This window comes from Euprymna scolopes, chromosome 5, assembly GCF_053919585.1.
Source record: "Euprymna scolopes isolate OS-2025 chromosome 5, ASM5391958v1, whole genome shotgun sequence".
Classification (NCBI taxonomy): Eukaryota; Metazoa; Mollusca; class Cephalopoda; order Sepiida; family Sepiolidae; genus Euprymna; species Euprymna scolopes.
The window spans coordinates 106,044,674-106,067,173 of NC_136486.1; the positions used below are offsets into that span (position 1 = coordinate 106,044,674).

A 22,500-nucleotide genomic window follows, 5' to 3' on the forward strand; every position below is an offset into this window, starting at 1 on the left:
GTAGTCATGACAGATTTTCTGGCAAAGGGTTCCACAATTACAGGAGCCTATTATGCTTCACTTTTGAGGAAAAGGGAAACTATAAAAATCAAGAGGCGGGGCAATATCAGTAAAGGTACCCTCCTTCTGCAGGACAACGCTCCTGTCCACAACTCGCATGTCGCCAGATCAGAAGCACAGTAGTGTGGTTATGAAATCCTTCCCCATCCTCCCTAGTCTCTTGACCTTGCACCCTCTGACTTCCACCTCTTCCCAGCTATGAATTTGTCTTTGAAAGGAAAGCGTTTCCCAGATGATGTAGCCTTGGTTTCTAAAGTTGGAGGACCAACCTGGGGTGTTCTACAAAAACGGTCTCCAGAGCTGCATTATTGGTGATAAGATCACAGAAAAAAACTAAAAAATCTTGAAGATTTATGGGCATGTATAAGGAAATCCGGGAATAATATCTTCTCTATAACATGTGAACAATTAGTTCTGTCTTGCAGCAAAAATGGCATGGTGTGATTGGAAACAAATGTTTTTTCACGAAATATTGAAAGGATTCTTTGTTTTTATAATTAATAATTTGCCCCGTTCCATAACTTTTTGGTATCAGTAATTTAATTAAATTTGTTAATATGTAAAAAAAAAAAAACTAATATGTATTCAAAATCAAAAATATAAAAAAGTATCTATTATTTAACTACGTATTAAACATTGGAAAACTCACAAAAATGTTTTTTCGCTTTTTTATAGATAAAGTTAGAAGCCATTTAAAAGAAAATCGACCGTTCCTTAACTTTTGGACGCTAATATATATATATATATATATATATATATATATATATATATATATATATATGTGTGTGTGTGTGTGTGTGTGTGTGTTTGTGTGTGTGTGTTTAGAAAGATTTTTGAAATTTGAACTGTACACTTCTTTTTAACACACATGTCTATCTTACTTTCTCTCTCCCTCGGTCTGTCTGTCTGTCTGTCTGTCTCTCTCTTTCTATATATATATAGAGAGGGAGAGAGAGAGAAAGAGAAAGAGAAAAAGAGGGGATAGAAAAGGCAAGAGAAAGAAAGGGCATTTTAGAGATAGATGGTTCTATAAAATTGTTTCTTAATATGTTTCTTAAAGTTTATCCTTCTGTGAGAACTGTCATAGACACAAGCGCCCAATGGTTGACACATATTGTTAAAAGTCACCGACACTCAATCTCGAAACTCTACCGATAAGAAAAGGTGACGTATGCATATTCTGACTCGGTCGGATTTGAGAATATAAAATAGTCGGTAGTTCTTTTATTAAGGAAAGATTTTTTGTTGACTCGGAGTTGTTTTGAACAGTGGGACAAATTTTCTGTGAGCGTCGAAAGGGGAAGACGAAAACGATTGTCGTTTTCTGTGTGCAACGAGAACGTTACAAGCTGAAGTAGAAAACAAATTCATTTTTGTATGAACATTAAAGGTAGATAACAGGAAAACTTTAGTTTCATCCTTTAACCTTCATTGCATAGTTATCAGAAAAATATAAGACGTATTCTTTCAAATTGTGACGAATCCGGCTGTGAAAAATAACAAATTGTGATTGCTTGTAAATTTACGTTATTTTAATGAAAGAATCCTTTGTTACAAGAACATTAGCCTGTTCTTACAAGTGACTAAATATAAAATAGGATAGTCAAGGATTCGAACTTGCGAAGCTAGATTTGGAATTGAGAATTCCAATCATAAGTTAAAATAAATACAGAATGTTATTGAAAATAAGGAATGTGGAATTGCTATTGTTTATCTCACACAAAATAGTTAGAAATCTGTTTATTTAAAAAGGAATGTAATGATGAATTTTGTTTCTGTTATAAAAATGAAAATTAAAATAAGGAATTTAAAAACGGACAATGGAAAATGTTATTTGTAACGTGGGTTACGAAAATTAGGTTAGAGGGTCGGCTTTGTAAGGAACATGTAAATAACAATGCATGCTTAAACACGGAGGCACGTTATGCCATGTGTCTGAGAAACATGTACTGGTCATGCAGTGACGTCATGAGTTATGAAGTTAGTTAGATAAGTCAGAATCAGAATGAGTCAGTCGGAGGAAGCGAGAGGAGTTAGACGGGAGAAGCTAGAAGAGTCAAGACACCCTCTGGGAAGCGAGAGGTTTTAGAGGTAACTATGTAAACAACTTTGAATCCCTGAAAATACAGAATCATGTCCGACCGGTCGAAGAAATAAACGTATCATTATGTGTGTTTTATAATTTCCGTCTTGTGTTGTGTCATTCTACCAAAACAAAGGTAAAGTGAAATTGTATAAATACGAACTTTGTGTTTATAAAAATGTACAACTGTCAAAACGTAAATGTCAAATGCACTCTGTGTCTATTTATCAAGATATTCATAAATCTCCTCTCATTGAATTACAGGCTAGGCTCTCCTGTAGTAATCGGTACTCTTCCTGTCTGTCTCGTTATATATAAGACCTGTCTCTATATCCCAACAATATGAACACTCACAATGAATATATATATAATATCTAGCATCTCACAACACTCAACAACATGAACACTCCTAAGACTGTCTCTATCACTTTAAGACTTACTAACATGAACAACAACAAATATATAAGTCGTCATCAAATAAGAACAACGTAACATACTCTGATATTTGGTACCTTCTAAAATAACACCCACAAGGCAACACCTTAAACTGAATCGAAAATAACTGTTTTGGAAGTTTTAGGTGTATCGAGAACTGTGTCGGAAGTAATAGCAAGCCTAGGTGAAAATATAGAACCTCTTTGTTCAAAATAAATCACCAAAAGTTATTAGGTTTATTGTCAGACAGGTTTCCAATGAAACGCCTTAAAAAATTGGTATTAATCTTAACAGAAATCTTGAGAACCGAATGGCTACAAAAAAGTCGTTAGCTGAGTGAATTTCCACAAAATTATCGTTAAGCCAAAGCTGCTCAAAGCCGACATCTAGAATTAATTCTTTGGGTAAAAAAGGAGTATAACCTGTAGGTATGAAGTAAAACCTAATGGTCGAAACATAACACTGGAAGAAAATTAGGATTTCAGATATAAACTGTAGGTCTTTTACGCTGGTTATAAGAAAAGTATTTAAAGTAAAGCGATTATCAAATTATCGCAAATATAATAAAAACTAATTTGTACAAAATTACCATTCTTGGAACGATTAATTGGAATCGGGAATCGAAGAAATCTGAAATTTTGGAGGAATCGAAATCAGTATCGGAATCAGAAAACTCTGTGCCTATTTTCCGATTCTCCAAAGCGATACCTTTATTTCTATTTCATTTTGTTCAAAATCAAATCTTCCACTGCTGGCAGTAATGATAAAATAATCAATATTTATTGATTTTTAACTACCGGTAAAACTAAAATCTGTATATCACACTCCATAAGCGTGTTTTTATGTTTGAGAAAATATGTGCGCATTTATTTTGTTTTTAAGCTAATTTGTAAATATAACAATTTTATAGTTAAATATTTAAAGATTTATAAAGAATCAGAATCGGTAATTTGATCGGTATCAGAGATGTAGTGACGAATCGGTAATTACATCGGAATCGAAAAAATATTGGAATCGCCCTATCTCTAATAATTTACGTTCAATCTAAAGATGCTAGATTTCATTGAGAGTTTGCAATCAGAAAACTGGAACTTTAAAAATAAATTCTGCGAAGTATTTAAAGAGAAATAACAGTCTAAATAAATGCTCTGTAACTTTGTGGAAACATGTTATTTCTTACACAAATGATCCATTTAAAAGCTAACAAGGCCGATAGCCATTAGTTACGTGCTCTCGTGTAATGAATGAATGCGTGAATGTAGGAGTGACATGAAATTCTTAAAGATAAACTAAAATGACCGAAAAATGGTCTGAAATGACTTAAATAAATAAAAAGTTAATGATTAGAATGACTTTAATGAACTTAAGGATGAATTGACTGACCTTAAGAATGACTTGAATGCTAAAAAATTACCGGGATCCTCCAAAACCAACGAATTATCTGGAGAATGACTTGAACGGCTTTGAGACTGACTGGTTTAAAAGTGGGTGATCATTTTACATTAAATTAATACATAAAAGTGATCCCTCACTTTATATCACAAAGTTACAAACATAAGTACAGCATGTAGTAAGAACAGATACTACACTTTGATCTTGGCCAAAAGGCCAACAAAAGGGTATTTATTTGCTCCCACACCGAGCAAATTAGGCACAACGCCGATTTTTTATGTGAGGAGTGAAGGGGAAATGGGGATCAGCTCCCCGGTGAGTAGGGGAGCTGGATAATGACAATTGGTATGAAGGGTTGGTATTTATTTGCTCCCCCACCGAGCAAATTAGGCACAAGGCTGATTTCTAATGTGAGGAGTGAAGGAGAAATGGGGACCAATTCCCCAGGGAGTAGGGGAGCTGGATAGTGACAATTGGTATGAAGGGTTACACCTACATTGACCAAGGTCTTATATGTGGGGCTGCCTCCACATATGGTCTTTGCTTGCAGTATCTGCCGGAACAGATACTACACTTTGAGATATTAAATCTTTTATTCGGGAAAAAAAGAACATGTACAAAAACTTAGGCACAAGGCCAACTCAAAAGGGGGGAAGATGGGGGTCGTTGGTCATCCTTGCCACTCTAGAACTAAACAAAAGTTTCTCTTAGCTAGGATCTTCTTTCACCATAATACCACATTCTACTTGGCACCCAATCGTTCTAAACATTTTTTATTTCCGTGTAAAAACAAAAAGATAACAATGGTGATACGATAATTCATTTGTGTTGAGGGCTGGGAGGAAAAAAGTGGTTAGTATGACCCTCCCAACCTCGTCTAGTTGATAGACCGTCTGTTTCACTTGGTTTGTAAAGGAATCTGAGCTCCTGCAGGAGGTCTCTAAGTGGGGATGCTCTATAGATGGGACGTTATGGAGAAAAGAAAATTTTGTGGATGAGGGATGGGGAGTTAGTGATTGATTTCTTTCTCTCCAAGATGGGTGAAATTTAGAGTGAGGGGTGAGAAGAAAAAATTGCAGATAGGTGGGGATGGGGACCTTGGAGGTTTCCTACTTGAGGAGGGATGAAGCATTTACTCGACTATCTAAGAGGCTGAAAATGGATTATGCTTGACGGAACTGCGCGTTCCACACCTAGGCGGGGAACACGTATTCAAACTTGGCTCCTTTTCGTACACACAGACTTGCTACATCTTCTGTCAAATGCCGCACGATGCAGCCTTCTTGTATCACATTTGATCTTCACCCGTAGTTCGTGTTTAAAGAAAGCGATCAGATCCTGATCAGAAAAAGACAGCCCCCCCCGGCCACCTTGCAGACGCGACGTCCAAATCACCATTCTCGCCACGACCAGGATCGTAATGTAGACCATCTGTCTTTCCCGGTCCCACGGCGGTTTCACGTTGTCAACGACATTGGATACGGTAATTGGGCGAGGATGCTCAGCACTTTGATCTTGGCCAAAATGCCAAAAAAAAAGCTTAACAAGCTAAGAACAGCATCTATTAACAACAGACCTTTGATCATAACCAAAAGGGGCACGCACAAAAGTGTTACTGACAGACCGGCCGACAGACCGACGGACCGACGGAGTGACTTATAGAGTCGCTTGCACGCGACTAAAAACAAACTAGCGACACTTCTTTTTAAAGACGCCGTAATCCGAACTAAATCATAACTTCCACGTGGTCTCTTCGCTGTCAAACACGGCGTCATTGTTTTCCACAATTTGTTTCTTTTGTACGCAGGCACTCATTTCATATGTAAATTAATGCCTTTATATTTTTAAACCAAAAATATTTTCTTTCCAATTACCAGACGCCTATATCAGTGGAGATAGCCAAGAGAAGCGTTTAACCCACGTTGCCGTCTTCCAGCTATTAAAGATCGAGGAAGATCTATAATGACCCGACGCTATACGTTTAAAATCAGCCCGCCTAATGGTTTCCCTTCACGATAGAACTGATACTCACGATTACTGCAACAATTTAGTTGATTAAATCTACACTTTCATTGCGGAAATGCTGTCGGAAGATAAAGCAGTTTTCAGGTTGATAATGCAACAAACCACAAATCAAAATTGATATATAGTACACAAGAAGTATTCTATGGAGCTTAATATCTTATTTGGCAATCGCCATCTGCAGATCTCAGCATGTCAATTCACATTTACGACGCTGTTGATAAATACATATATAAACCTATAGCTCCCAGAATCGCTACCCTGTGGTATTACATATGTAATTTCTGCACAAAAGAGCCTTCCTGTATATGAAATCATAGTCTTTGAAGGTTGTGGTTAGTTCCATTAATTTGAGAAACAGTATATATATATATATATATATATATATATATATATATATATATATATATATATATATATATATATATATATATATATACTAGCAAAAGTACCCGTCATTGACTGGGTTCAAAAACAGCCTACAAATAATGGACTCTGATATATGAAAGTATCATAGGTTATGAAAAGGAAGGGTTGTAAAGAGATAACTTCGAATTTTGGGGGTATCAAAACCAAAGCAACATATGATGATAGTAAAAATAAAATCGATAAACACCATAATTTATTATACCATACCTGCTCACACTGAAACAATTATCACAATATTCTGTGGATCTATATTAAAAAAAAAAAAACCTTGTTAAACTTTGTGACATATTTCCATTCTATGGAGGTCAGGTGCAAACGAACACCCCATAATTTTATTATACCATATATCTTCAAACTGAAACATAATTATCAAAGTATACTTACGCAGATAGGTATGAAAAGTGTTTATTGAAGTTTGTGCCTATTTCCATTCTATGAAGGCCAGGCGCGAACGCAGACCCCACAATTTTATTATATCGTCCCTATTTAAATTAAAACATACTTATCAAAGTATGATTATGTACATCTATATAAAAAAAGCACTTGTAAACGTTTCTTTTAAATTTTAAAATTTTATATTTCCATAATTTGTGGACCAGGCGCGAACGCTGACCCCATAATTTTAATGAACCACCGTTCTGCCAAATCAAACACACCCATTCCTGTGTCTCGATACATCTTCTATCATTATATGTAATCAGTTTTTTTTTTAAATAGTCAGCCATATAGTAGCCTATTCGGGACCAGACACACACACACACACACACGGACATTCAGATTTATATATATATATATATATATATATATATATATATATATATACATATATGTATATATATATGCATATACATACATATATGTGTGTATATATATATATATATATATATATTACATTATCACCACTTTGGTGTAGGGGTTACTATCAGGGGCAATAACTACTATGGTACTCTGTAGGGATTTGGGCAGCAAGATGTCGGTTCACGTTACACTTGAACTTCTGCCTGTCAGTACAGTAGGTAAGCAGGGACCTGGAATGGAATTCCAGAGTCTAGCGGTTCTTGGGAAGAAACTACTGGAGTAGAAATATCTTTTACATCTAGGGATCTCTACTGTGTGTTTGTGGGGGGTTGCTCCCTGTCGGGTTTGTCGAGGGTGTTTACGTCGTGGGGCACAAGTGTCTGCAGTTTGCCACAGCATTCACCATTAAAATACTTGTAGAACAGGCAAATGGATGCAACATTTCGTCGATGGGACAGGGGCTGAAGCTTAGATGCCAGTTCAGGGCCTATCAGATTGGCGACTCTCTTTTGAACCTTGTTTAGGAGCGAGAGACTAGCAGAAGATGCACCAGCCGAAATGTGACAGCAATACTCCATGCATGGGCGAATGGTGTCCTTATAGAGGTACAGGATACTTTCGTGTGTTAGTAGTTTTCTAGCACGGTAGAGAGAGTCTACCTTCTTCGCAGCGGCCCTTGCAATGCTTTCAATGTGATTGTTCCAACTCAGGTTTCTTGTGAACGTAAGGCCAAGGAGTATGAAAGATGTACTCTCAGATAAAGAGTCAGTGCTATCGGTGGTAGAGAAGGTTTCTTGTAATTATTGAAGGAAACCAGTTTAGTCTTGGCGGCATTTAATTTGACCATCCATTTTTGTCCCCATTCCACTACAGATTGGAGGTCATTCTCTAGTGTTTCTGCCATTTCTTTAGATATGCGTTCATTTGTTCTCCTATTGTGCCTGTTATAGAGTGTGGTGTCATCAGCATATATACCCATTTCAGAGACAATATGTAGGGGAGGTCATTTATAAATAGGAGGAACAATAGAGGTCCAAGGATAGATCCTTGAGGCACTTCCGCATTTATATCATATTGTTTATATGTATGACCGTCGAGGAGAACCAGGAGTTTTCTCTTATGTAAGAAGGATTTAATATAGTTAAGTATTCTACCAGTGATGCTGGCCTTGATCAGTTGTAGCCCTTATGTAATATATATATATATATATATATATATATATATATATAGCGAAACAGTACTGTATGTGGATGACTATATATATATATATATATATATATATATACATATATATATATATTTCTGTACAAATATATTTTCTTTTTTTTTTACACAGTGATCACCACTTATCAAGGCCTGGAAGCCACTCAGGGATAAGGGTTATTGCAAGTACATAAAGTTAGTGAGGAGATTTGCTGAAGTGTTTACTTAAGGGGGCGGTTCATTAGGAATTTGTTATCATTGGACTTGAACACATCCAAATTATAGTCCGGAGGGAAGCAGGCAGACGGAACAGAGTTCCACAGGCGTGCAGTTGGAATCCGCGTTTTGATTTAGGCACAGATATAGAGTGGGGGAAATTTTTCACAGTGGATTCAGCTAAACGGGTGTTTCTCGTGAAAGATTGGCGAGGGAGGACCAGAGATTGGAGTTCAGACGAGCATCTGCCATGGAAATAACGATAAAACAAGGACAGGCTCGCAACGTCTCTTCTGTGGAAGAGAGGTTGCAGGGTAGAGAAAAGGGCATCCCCCACTAAGCCACGAAGTCTATTTTGTACTCTGTCAAGGCAGGATAGGCTGTTTTTAGCAGCTCTTGCCCAGATATGGCAACAGTATTCCATCCTTGGACCTACTTGGCTTTTATATAGATAGAGAATTTCATCAGTAGTGAGATATCTTCTGGAGTGGTAGAAGGATCCCACCATCTTTCCAGCGACCTTGGCAACAGACTTGATGTACGTGTTCCATTTCAGATCAGGAGTAAAGGTTAAACCCAGAAGCTTGTCAAAACACGGAGCCTCACCCAGACGAGAGCCATCCATCACAATTGATGCCAGCTGGGGATCAGAGCGTTGATGGTGTAAGGATAGGAGTTTGATTTTGGATGCATTAAAGGTAACCAGCCACATCTTCCCCCACTGAACCACGCGCTCGAGATCAGAGGAGAGAGAATCAGAGAGAACTTTGTCATTTACAGCCTTTGATGTGTTGCCGTAGATGGTTGTGTCATCAGCATAGATGTCAACGAATGTTTTAAGTATGTGTTTAGGGAGGTTATTGATGTAGATCAGGAAGAGAGTTGGGCCCAGGATTGACCCCTGGGGGACTCCAGCATTTATATTGCAGGCCTCCGATTTTTGTCCATCAACCACTACTCTTATGAGCCTATCGGAGAGAAATGATTTAATGATTGAGAAAACATTTCCCGTTATACCGTAGCTGGAAATCTTGTGAAGTAGACCCGTATGCCATACCTTGTCAAAGGCCTTTGATATGTCAAGAGCAATTGCCCTAGAAAGAAAGCCTTTGTCAAGAGATTCACTTATCCTGTGGGATATAACCGTCAGCACATCTGCGGTGGATCCTGCAGAGCGGAAACCATATTGTGTGTCACTAAGAAGGTTTTTTTTCTGCTGAGGTGGTTGACTATTTCTCTATTTAATATGGATTCCAGCAACTTACTCATAACACACAGGAGACTTATTGGTCTGTACTGAGAGGGAGATGACTTATCACCTGAATTCTTAAATACAGGGCAAACTGATGAGGTCTTCCAGGGAGTCGGAAAGCACTTCTCCTTAAGGCAGCGCTTAAATAGTTTCGTAAGTACGGGAGCAAGTTCTGGTTGAAGCTTTTTTAACACTATAATTGGGATGCCATCAGGACCAGTTGCTTTACTGGAATCTAGGTTCTTTATTAGCTTGGCGACCTCATGCACGGATATTTGTATGCTACCCAGCTTGTTCTGTGTTATAGGAGGAAATATGGGGAGTTGATGGCCTTCGTCGCATAGGGTAGAATTAGCTGCAAAGTTCTTTGCAAATAGTTTGGCCTTGTCTGACGCTGACGAGATGACCTCTGGTGCATTGATAATGGTTGGTATAGAACGCACACTTCTGTTCAGGATCTTATTTGTTATTTTCCAAAACTGGTGGGATCCAAGCCGCTGATCACCTACCTTGGATTTAACAGACTGGGCATATAGCTCTCTGGCATTTTTTATTACTCTTTTACAGTGGTTGCTGGCAGACCTGAAAACAGCTTTAGTTTCAGTGCATCTATTAAGTTGGTAGCTATGGAAAAAGTGATTTCTGTGCGCGATAGCAGCAGCACATTCTGGGGAGAACCATGGCTGGCTGTTAGGTTTTTGTTGACATTTTTTAGATGGTATGAATTGGTCTATGCCTACAATTAACCATTATACTATATACCAATCCTTATTTATGAATGTCAATGTAATTACAGAGCAATATAGAGAATAAAAAAAACTATATTCCAAAATTAATGAGTAGTTAAGGGCATAATAGATGTATTGATTGACATAATAATTAAGCGATTGATTTTGCGCTAAGAAACCTATACTGTAAAAAATGTATTAGTAAACTGAATTAAAGGAATAAATTATAAGACGATCAACATCATGAATTTTGGAATATAGTTTTTGTCATTTATATACCATCTCTCTTTATATATATATATATATATATATATATATACATATATATATAGAATCTCCACATACAGTACTGTTTCACAGCTCATCAGTGCGGCTAGAAAGGCAGCTACCTCAAGCCAAGATTGAAACCCGACCGCCTGTACGACAGTCAAGGCTCCTAACCACTATGCTATCGGCGGCTGTTGCTCGAGTCTTGAGTTTAACGATGTTTTGACATCGTCCGAAATACCTAAGCCCGATTTGTTTACACAAAAAGCATCGCTTTATACGCTAATGGTAATTCGTGTATCACTTCTCAATATGCTCAGCTCAAGATGAGGAGCATTATAGTTATCCACATACAGTACTGTTTCGCTGTTTTACAGCTAATCAGTGCGGCTGGAAAGGCAACTACCTCAAGCCATATATATATATATATATATATATATATATATATATATATATATATATATTTGAAAAGATACATATTATTAGCATTTACTCGCTAGAAGTAGTAACACAAGCCACCATCACTTATTGCTCTTCCAGAACAATTTGTGGTGTTACCTGAAGTCTAGGGAATACAAGTCTCCTCGGGCATCAAAAACTGTTCTCATGTCAATATAAGTCTTCAGTTTAATTTACTCTTAATATAAATATATATTAAAACAGTAAAGTACATATCACACACAAATATATGCACACAAAACACACACACACACACATATATATATAAGTGTGTGTGTATGTATTGAATTAAATACACACACATATATACACATCCATATATACATATATAAATATGTGTATATATATATATATATATATATATAATGCAAAATAATAAATTTCTGAAAGTTAAGCTACACATTTCTAGATATGATCTGCTGAAAGCCGAAAATCAGTTAGAGCTCATTAGGTTCCAGTTTATATCTTCTAACAGAAATAAAGCATGTGTGCAACTGTTTAACAAAAACATATGAAAAATGTAAGTTTTTATGACGCTTTTTTTACATACACAGTAATGATTAAAAGTACTGTTAAGTATTGAACGCTTAAATGTGCTTAAAGATCGGTAAAATTGACAACATTTTGGAATTTGAATCTGAATTTTTGCTATTTATTTACATGGAGCTTCATACATTGTAGGATGATTATATAGATATAGGTAAAATCTCGAGGGTACATGGAACTCTATTAAGCCGTAGCAAGCCCCCCCCCCCGTCTGGTGATTGTGTCACGATGTAAAATACCCTTTATAGCACTGGCGACAAGATTTGAATTACACTACGAACTCGTGTAGTGAGTTCAATCTCGGCTACGGCCGCGCTAGAAAAATAAAAGGTTGAAAAAATTTAATAAGCCTATTTTTTCATTAATATATATATATATATATATATATATATATATATATATATATATATATATATATATATGGACAGTTTAACATATCATAGATAACGGATTCATTATATTTTATTCTGCAGACGTAAATTATCCAATACCATATATATATATATATATATATATATATATATATATATATATATATTCGAAAGGATCAGTGCATGAATACCATTACTTATCAAAAATGAATAAAACTTATGAGTGTGAATTGAATATAGCTTTTCTTTCGTTGTTTTGTTTTACGGCATATATATTTTTCGGGTTATTTAATGCCGAATCCAGTAATTTGGAAAACAGTTTTTATGCTTCAAGTTCTTTTTAACTACAAATTAAATATTTGTAGAGTTTGGCTTGTTTGTTTTACAGCGCATCAACCCTTTTTGGGTTATTTAATGCCGTATCAAGTTATTTTAGAAATAGTATTCATGTTGCATTCAGTACTTTTCTAGCCCGTGTGTTCTTCAAGCCTTTGTATCTTCAGTCACTAGTTTGTAATGTTTGGTTTGGTAGTTTTATAGTTGATGTTATCGTTTTTTTTTTTTTTTTTTTTTTTTTGCCCCGCAGAACATGAATAAGTTTTGCAATGGGAGAGAGAAAACGGTAACAATATTAATTTTTGGTACATTTGAAGTTCGGAAACCAGGCAGAAAGTGAAGAGATAGAAAAGGAAAGGGGACATGGGGGAAAAAGGAAAATGGAGAATTGGAAAAGGGTGGGTTGTGGCTTATGTTATTGGTTTAGCAAAACGTAATGAAAAGAAAGTAGAAAAGCAAAAAAAAAAACATCAATACTAGGTGTATTTCGTCTCAGAAAGTCAATATTTTCAGACAGCCTGATCTGGTAGCACCAGCTTTTGTTTTTGAATGGTAAATTACTATATATATATATATATATATATATATATATATATATATATATATATATATAAATATATAAATATATATATATATAAATATATAGATATATAGATATATAGATAGATAGATAGACAGATAGATAGATAGATACACAAATAGAGAGAGAGAAAAAGAGAGAGGAAGAGTGAAAGAAGTAAGAGAGAGAGAGAGAGAGAGAGAAAGAGAGAGAACGAGACTTCATTATGTTATCTTATCAAATAATTTTTCAGATGTTACTTTATGATGTATACACATACAAAACCACATACATTTATGTTCGTGTTTGTCTACATGTAATAATATTCAATTTTCTTTTGGATATAACAAATTCGTTTGTATACGAGTAAAATTATTACGACCTATTCCAGTAAATATAATTAAACCGTAATATTTATGGGAAAAAGGCATTTAAAATGTAGACTTCTATTCACCAGGAATTAGAGTATGGTAGAAAATCAACATTGTCTATTTTCCGTACATATTTATCAATGCAGGCTCTAGTATTATACTCCAATACAAACCCTCAGACACAGACACACACACACATACTCATATATATATATATATATATATATATATATATATATATTCTATATATCTATAAAAGTGAAAATGTGTGTGTGTCCGTGTACATCTTCCTACCAAAGAATTCTGTTCATTTTCGGTGTACAGACTCGAGATTTGACATAAGGAGCATTGAGATTTATGAAAATCTTTTTAATTGGTTTCCGACCAGAAATTTGGCTGTCAATGAGTTAAAGTTCAATGATTTGACTTTTGAACAGTCTTCCAAACTCTTCCGCCAATTTTGGACCTAAACACTTGAAATTTTAAATGTAAGTTACTTGGAAATGGATCAAGCATTTTAATTTGATTTGAGCGCTAAAACTAAATGTTAAGGAGTCAAAATTGGGGTCAAAGTTTAAAAAATGACCTCTGCGGTCTCTACCTAATTACTCCGATAATTTCTGGTCTAAACATTTGAAATTTTACATAAAGAGTATTTCGAGATAAGACACGCTTTTTAATCGGTTTGGGTCGATAATTTTAGCTGTCAAGGGGTCAAAGTTCAAAAGATTTAACTTTTGCGGTGTCTAGCAAACTACTCAGCCAATTTGTGGTCTAAACATTTGAAATTTATACATAACGGGTATTCAGAAATGCGGCAAGCATTTCAATCAGTTTGGGGGCGAAAATTTGGCTGCCAAAAGGTCAAAGTTTGAAGAGTTGACTTTTGCAGATTCTATCAAATTCCTCCGCCAAACTTAAGTCTAAAGACTTAATATTTTAGATGTAGGTATCTTGGGCATGGGTAAAAGTTTGTATTTTATTTGTGACCAAAATAATAACTGTTAAGTGGTCAAAATTGGGGTCAATGTTTAAAAAATTGACCTCTGCAGTCTCTACTCAGAAAAATTTGGTCTAAACATTTGAAATCTTACATAAAGTGCATTTACACGCAGGGCAAGTTATGAACAGTACATAAGGCCCGAGCAAAGCCAGGATGAACTGCTAGTGTGTATATATATATATATATTTATATATATATGTATATAATTTCGTTATGAATAGATATACGTACGCCTATGCCCCTTTAATAAAAATGTTACTAAATATATACATTTTATGAGAGTCTGATTTCAAATATATATATATATATATATATATATATATATATATACATATATATATATATATGTGTGTGTGTGTGTGTGTGTGTGTGTGTGTGTGTGTGTGTAGAAAAATGACCCCACGTTTCGAGGATTCAATCATGAGAAACGAAAGTGATTTTTTTTTAATTTAATTGACTAACTGCCTGCCATAATCAAGACTCCCCCCCCCTAATATGTACCCGGAAGAAGCTTCATATGCCTCCCCGTTGTGACCTAAGCTAATATATATTGTAGTCAACATTGCACCGTAGAGAGCTTATTGTTGATAAATTTATCTGCAAGTGATTGCCTCACACAAAGTTTAAAATGCAAACGTCAAGTATCATGTTTCAATTGCTCTAAACAGAAAAAAATTATTTCGAATTTTCCCCCGTCCTATCAAATAACAGACTGTTAAATTTGTGAAATTGTTTTTTACATAATCATTTGAATAAATGTTTAGCGTACAAATGTCAACAATCATGGTTCAATTGGCCTCTAAAAAGAAACATTCACTTTGAACATCTCCCACCCCGGCTTACAAAATATTTATAGTGGATTTTTTTTTCGGTGATAAAATTCTCAGATGCACTTGTAAGGTAATATTTGGTTGTGTAAAAGTGTTTATTTGGTCACAATCTAACTTTCTTTAATCGGATTTTTTTTTCGATTACCGATTTTCTATAATTAAAGGGAATTCGATACAAAACCTATGTAATAACACTCCCACACACATCAAGTAAATTCGCATGAATTTGTTAAAAATTAGTCCAAGTCGCTTCCCATCCAAAAAAACTCGCCCAAACACACAAAGTTATTATTAAATAATAGTGTGTGTGTGTGTATATATATATATATATATATATATATATATATATATATATATATATATATATATATTATTATTATTATTATTATTTAATATAATAATTATCAAATACCTACAGGCACTTGTGCTTCATCCTTCCGGCAATAATCAACGCAGGGTGTCACCATTAACGACAGTCAAGAGATTCGAACCCTGTCACCAGAAGTCATGTTTGGCTTCATTAGCAAATACCCGAACCATTCGGCTACCGTCAACCGCGAGAGATACAGTTAAAATTTAACAATTATTTTTGATAAAATGATTTTAATGTTATATATATATATATATATATATATATATATTCAATACCTAGAGACACTTATATGTCATCCTTCCGAAATCATCAGTGTAGAATTTTTATGATTACCACTGGTCGTTGTATCCGAACCCCTTAACTAAGCCATCACTGTCTCTATTAGCGAGAAACAAACAACAGGTTCACCGCCCACCACAACACTGTTCAAGTGAAATTAGACATTTATGAATGCATAACCGTCATACAAAAACGGTCTACAATGATCGAGCAACTGCCCTGTCGGGAATTTGCACGCAAGCCAAATGACAGTGAATGTTTATAATCTTATTTTAAAGGGAAGGAAATTATATATATATATATACACTGCATTATGTGTGTGTGTGCACGCGCGTGTGTGTGTGTGTGTATGAACTAGATGGACACCCGTTGTTGCTCGTTCGTGAATTACGCTTTCATATATTTTACTTTATACAGACTATGTACTAATACAGAATCAATCCTCTATTACAGGAATAATTCACCCGCTGGACCAATTCGCAAAGGAATATATAAATAAAATAAAATAAAGGAAAATAGATAATAATGACAATATATTTCATCAAAGTCTGTCAAAAACTCACTTTTGATTAATCTGTAGTTTTAAAAATATGCAAGCAAAGAAATGATTTGCAGCGGCTTTAAACGGTACCTCTCTTCGTTAATTGAATTTATTAATAAGTAAATATAAAAATAAAATGGGAAAGTACAGGAGATCATTATGTCTGGTGTCGAATGCTCAACTATTGTACTATGTTTCAAGATGTCAATAAAATCTGGGGGTTTCTTTTGTTATTATTCTTCAAAAATGATTATTTGTTGAGATTTTATTAGCTACATGCCCGGGTAAACCTAAAATATTATGCTGTAAAAGATCTTATTAATCTAAACGAAAGAAAGACTATTTTAGGAGCGGACTTTTTTCGATTTTCGATACTTATCGGACGAATTTGTGTATAAAACATATCTAAGAACACTGCCAGACATATAAATTACCTTTATGTGAAATTTCAAAATAAAGGCTCTACCCTTTCGAGACCTATGAGGAAAGATCTCACACACACAAAGTGACAAGGTGAAACAAATACAGGTATGTATGTATGTATGTATGTATATATATATATACATATATATGTATAAATATACATACATATATATATATACATACACACATACATATATATATGTGTCTGTGTATGTGTATATATATACACATATACATGTGTGAAACAAATGTATATATATATATATATATACACCTGTATTTTTTTCACGTACGTATTTATATGTTGCTATGCATTTATAAGAATATTTCGGTCACCCAAGATAGATAGATAGACAGATTTAAATAAAATATGCGAAAATTTCTTGAGAGCTTTTTTGGCTATCCTCTTTTTTTAGGAGAAAATCAATAGCAAGGGAAAACAATATTATTGTCGAAAGTAAAGATCCCTAAGGGGAATTCATACGTGAAAAGAATTTACTGCCTAAAATTGTGCCAATTGTGAGATGATAGCCGAAAGAGCTCTGGAGAAATTCTCGCATATTTTATTTACATATATATATATATATAGAGGTTTCTGTCATATATATATATATATATATATATATATATATATATACATATATATATATAAGTATATATATAAGTATATATATACATATACGTATATATATATATATATATATATATATATATATATATACATACACACACATATATATGATAAATAAGATAGGTAAATGTACATATAATTTTAAACCAACACGCTTACGATGATTATATCTGTACACATTTAATCAATAGATGAAATACGATATTAAAATTCAAACTTAAATAAACGTTAAATTAATTAAATACATTAAGTGCAACTGAAAACTAGACGCTAAATAGTATAGATTAGAACGTCATAATCAACGATAAAATTGGAATAAACGTCGAGTGATTAAACACATCCATCATTGATGGTTTGAATAATATGAGTGGTATTTCGAGTTTTAAAATCACAAGCCTGCCTATAAACATTCAGAAGATTTCGTTGGCTTATGGTGGGTACTGCTGTTAAATATATACTTTTATTTACATTAGACATGTGCAGATTATTTTGTTAGGATCTTGAGCCATAGATCGATTCATATTTGGTATTCAGTTCCATGTAAAATCTATATATGTGTTTATATTTGAACAGAAAATAAATAATTAGGTGAGACTGTAGCGAACTACGATTGATAAACTATTTAACCATAGTGATCATTCGTTGGTTCGAGTAACCATGTGCACTGCCGATTGCTATTTAGGCAATTATTCTATATGAACCTTAGCATTATTACACTTTCCTTTATGTACAAATACAGGCCCCCCCCCCAACCGCTTCGGCGGCACGGGGGTGCAAAGATCAAAGTGTAGTATCTGTTCCGGCAGATACTGCACTTAAGATAATTTGTACCAGTCAATGGAGGGGAAACCCTCTATACTTGGACAATTATTATTTTTGGTAACCAGAGTGACCCCTTTTAGGGGAGCTGGTTTTTACCTCACATTAAAAACGGCCTTGTGCCTAATTTGCTCAGTGGGGGAGCAAATAAATACCATCTGTTCCGGCAGATGCTGCACTTAAGATAATTTGTACCAGTCAATGGAGGGGAAACCCTCTATACTGGGACAATTATTATTTTTGGTAACCAGAGTGCCCCCTTTTTGCCTACTTTTAGGGGAGCTGGTTTTTACCTCACATTAAAAACGGCCTTGTGCCTAATTTGCTCAGTGGGGGAGCAAATAAACACCATATGTCCAAATACAGGCACACACGCATACATATATATATATATATATATATATATATATATATATATATATATATATATATATATATATACTAGCAAAAGTACCCGTCGTTGACTGGGTTCAAAAACAGCCTACAGAAAATGGAGGCCAGGCGGGAACGCAGACCCCACAATTTTATTATACCATAACTATTTAAGTAAAACATACTTATCAAAGTATTCTTATGTACATCTATATCAAAAACACTTGCAAACTTTTTTTTTATTTTTTTATTTTTTATTTCCATACTTTGTGGACCAGGCGCGAACGCAGACCCCACAATTTTAATGAACCACTGTTCTGCCAGATCAAACATACCCATTACTGTGTCTCAATATATCTTCTATCATTACATGTAATCAGATTTAAAAAATAGGAGCCTATTCGTGACCACACACATACACACACACACACACACATCCATTCAGCTTTATATTTTATATATATATATATATATATATATATATATAGAGAGAGAGAGAGAGAGAAAGAAAGAAAGAAAGAAAGAATAGATGGAAATGAAAAGGAACACACCAAATTATGTGTTCATCAAGGTTTTGTCTTTATTTCGAAAGGAAGTCTCGAAATGAAGACGAAACTTTGATGAACACATAACTTAGTTTGTTTCTTTTAATTTCTCTATTTTGTCGGAATACTATTTCCAGTATCTCATCATATATATATATATATATATATATATATATATATATATATATATATATATATATATATATATATATATGTTGCTTCTATGGTTCAAGTAGTCTGAAACAACGGCCATGGGAGACTTGATCCCAAATAATATTTCTCATATGCTATATCTTCTATTTGTTGGAAATAGAGTTCGATTATGAATATCTCCCGCATTACATAACCCTTATACACTGTGAAATATACTTCGTGTAAGAAAACCAAAGAGGAGGAATATAACAATTTTCCTATTTCTGTTATTTCAGATCATTTAAAACCATAGCAGCAAGTTTTAGTCTCCTCTCTATCAAGCCTAGTATTTTGAATAAATATCAGATATTTTGTAATTCATATGTAAAAATAAAAATAAAAACAAATATCTATGATGGAAACATATTGAATGTGCCAAAAATAGGCGCTGGACGATTGATGATTTTCAAAATGTGCGACCTTATAAGCAACTACCAGATAGTACACTACAGAATTCAGGTTGTTAGCTTTCCAACCAGCCTTTATTTGTTCAATTCTGATTAATAGTCGCTGAGATTTGGTACTTAGATAGTTGCCAAACAGGCGGTATATCTTATATATATTATATATTATATATATAATATATATATAATATATATATATATATATCTTATATATATTATATATTATATATATATCTTATATATATTATATATTATATATATAATATATATAATATATATATATATATATATATATATATATATATATATATATATATATATATATATATATATATATATATATATATACAGTAGCCCCGAGGTACGGCATTGAAAGTCAGTAACAGAATACTACACTATATAATAAACATCATCAAATGACATTATAAATAACATCGGAAGGCGGGTTAAATATCGTAACACATCGTATTCTACATCGTAACCTGAAGAAACCCTATGTTAGGTCCAACATATCATGGGGTTCTACTATATATATATATATATATATATATATATATATATATATATATATATATATATATATATATATATATGAATATTACGGAGGTTCAGAAAAATATATATGTATATATATATATATATATATATATATATATAAATTAGGGTATTTTGTATATTGATATTCATATTAAAAACAGTTTTTAAAGAGACAATACAACTTTCGTATGTATGGTCTGCGGAATTGCATTCACTAACCAAAGATGTAGCTAATTCTTTATTCATTTACAGTTTCATTTTAATTAATTCCCTATTAGATTTTTCTGTTTATATATATATATATATATATATATATATATATATATATATATATATATATATATTTTTACTTTTTACGTATTTAATGTCATTCATCCCTGAAGATGAATTCTGACAGATCTGAAAGAAAGTCGGACAACAGCCAACCATAGTTGTTACATAAACAGTTCTTTTTATAACTAAGAAAACCCTTAATAATATTAGAAAAGATCAGAATTCAAATACATAGACAGAATTCTCTATTATATTTATTGAAACATGCTTAAACGAAAGAATATTGCCTAAATATACATACATTTGCAGGCATCATTCTATATGCAGAATAAAACAAAATACAGGATAATATATATATATATATATATATATATATATATATATAGAGAGAGAGAGAGATATTTAGCTTACAAGTAAATACATTGAGTTATTATATATATATATATATATATATATATAAATCACAAGTAAATACATTGAGTTATTTTATTACACTGTATTTGCATATAAGTCAAGAAAGTAATTCGTCACGCTTCATCCTTTGGCGTAATTGCATGTTACAGATATGTTTATATATATATATACATATATATATATATATATATATATATATATATATATATATATATATATATATATAGATATATATATATATATATATATATATATATATATATATATATATATATATATATATAAAACAATAAGAACGCATCACCGTGAAGGCAGTACACTGGGAGCTTTGCAAATGACTACTCCTCAAGTATGCGGTCAAATATTTCAAACACAAACCGGAGATTATACTGGAGAACAAAAATACAAATTCCATTTTTAATATCTAGGTACAAACAGATAATCTCGACCAAGTTAGAAAACTGGGCGTTATACTATTGAACCAGAAAGAAAGATCTATCAAAGTCTAGATATTGCCGTTCCAGCAAACCACAGGGTGAGGATAAAAGAGATAGAAAAACGAAACAAATACGCGGAATAAGCCAGAAAACTGAAAGGAATACGGAATCTGAAGAAAATTAATGTCATTCCAATAATTGTAGGAGCATTAGGAACACGAAACTGTTAGAGAAATTGGAATCAAGAGGAAGACTCAGACTACGCAATGGATCGTAATGATTAAAACAGATGAAATCTTAAAAAAAACTCTCGTATGCTGAATTTTATCTCCATGAATGACAAATTCTAATTGGTCATAATAGAAAACGTAGCAGAAGTAAAACAGAAATGTAACCAAGCAAACTGAAACAGTAAAATTGTAAGTTTAAATAAATTAAAATGCAGACATCGACTGTCAGCCAACCAAATAGTTAAAGGGTCAAGGAGGATAAAGCGACCAAAGAGTGAAAGCACTAACCAGACACCCACTGCATGGGCGCGAAGGAGGTTGGAGGCATTGCGATGCCTTTTGCCACACAAATTCCAGCGAAGACCACCAATCGTTGGCAGCGAGAAATCAATCGCAAACGACTGTTGCGATAACGAAAGAGATGAACGTACTTGTAATCTTGGGAAGAATTGTTGTCACGCAGACTCGAGGGAATAGCACGGGTTGTTGTCAGTGAGCTATCTCTGATGATGGTGTGTGTGAGAACGCATTGTAAATGAGATGATGATGATATTACTACTACTACTACTAATAATAATAATAATAATGATATTAGAACATATTTCTTTCATATTGATTAATCAAATACTGTTTTCATTTGCTCGCTTAGGATGCTATTCTCACAACGTTT

At 33.6% G+C, this 22,500-nt stretch overlaps 1 protein-coding gene and 1 pseudogene across 1 annotated transcript in view; both read right to left on the reverse strand.

Moving 5' to 3' along the window:
* The window catches only part of LOC145276947 (tachykinin-like peptides receptor 99D), a 775,418-nt gene that overhangs the window by 746,580 nt on the left and 6,338 nt on the right, over positions 1–22,500 (reverse strand). The gene's annotated exons all lie outside the window — the stretch shown is intronic.
* Positions 4,062–4,199, reverse strand: LOC145277223 (U2 spliceosomal RNA; annotated as a pseudogene).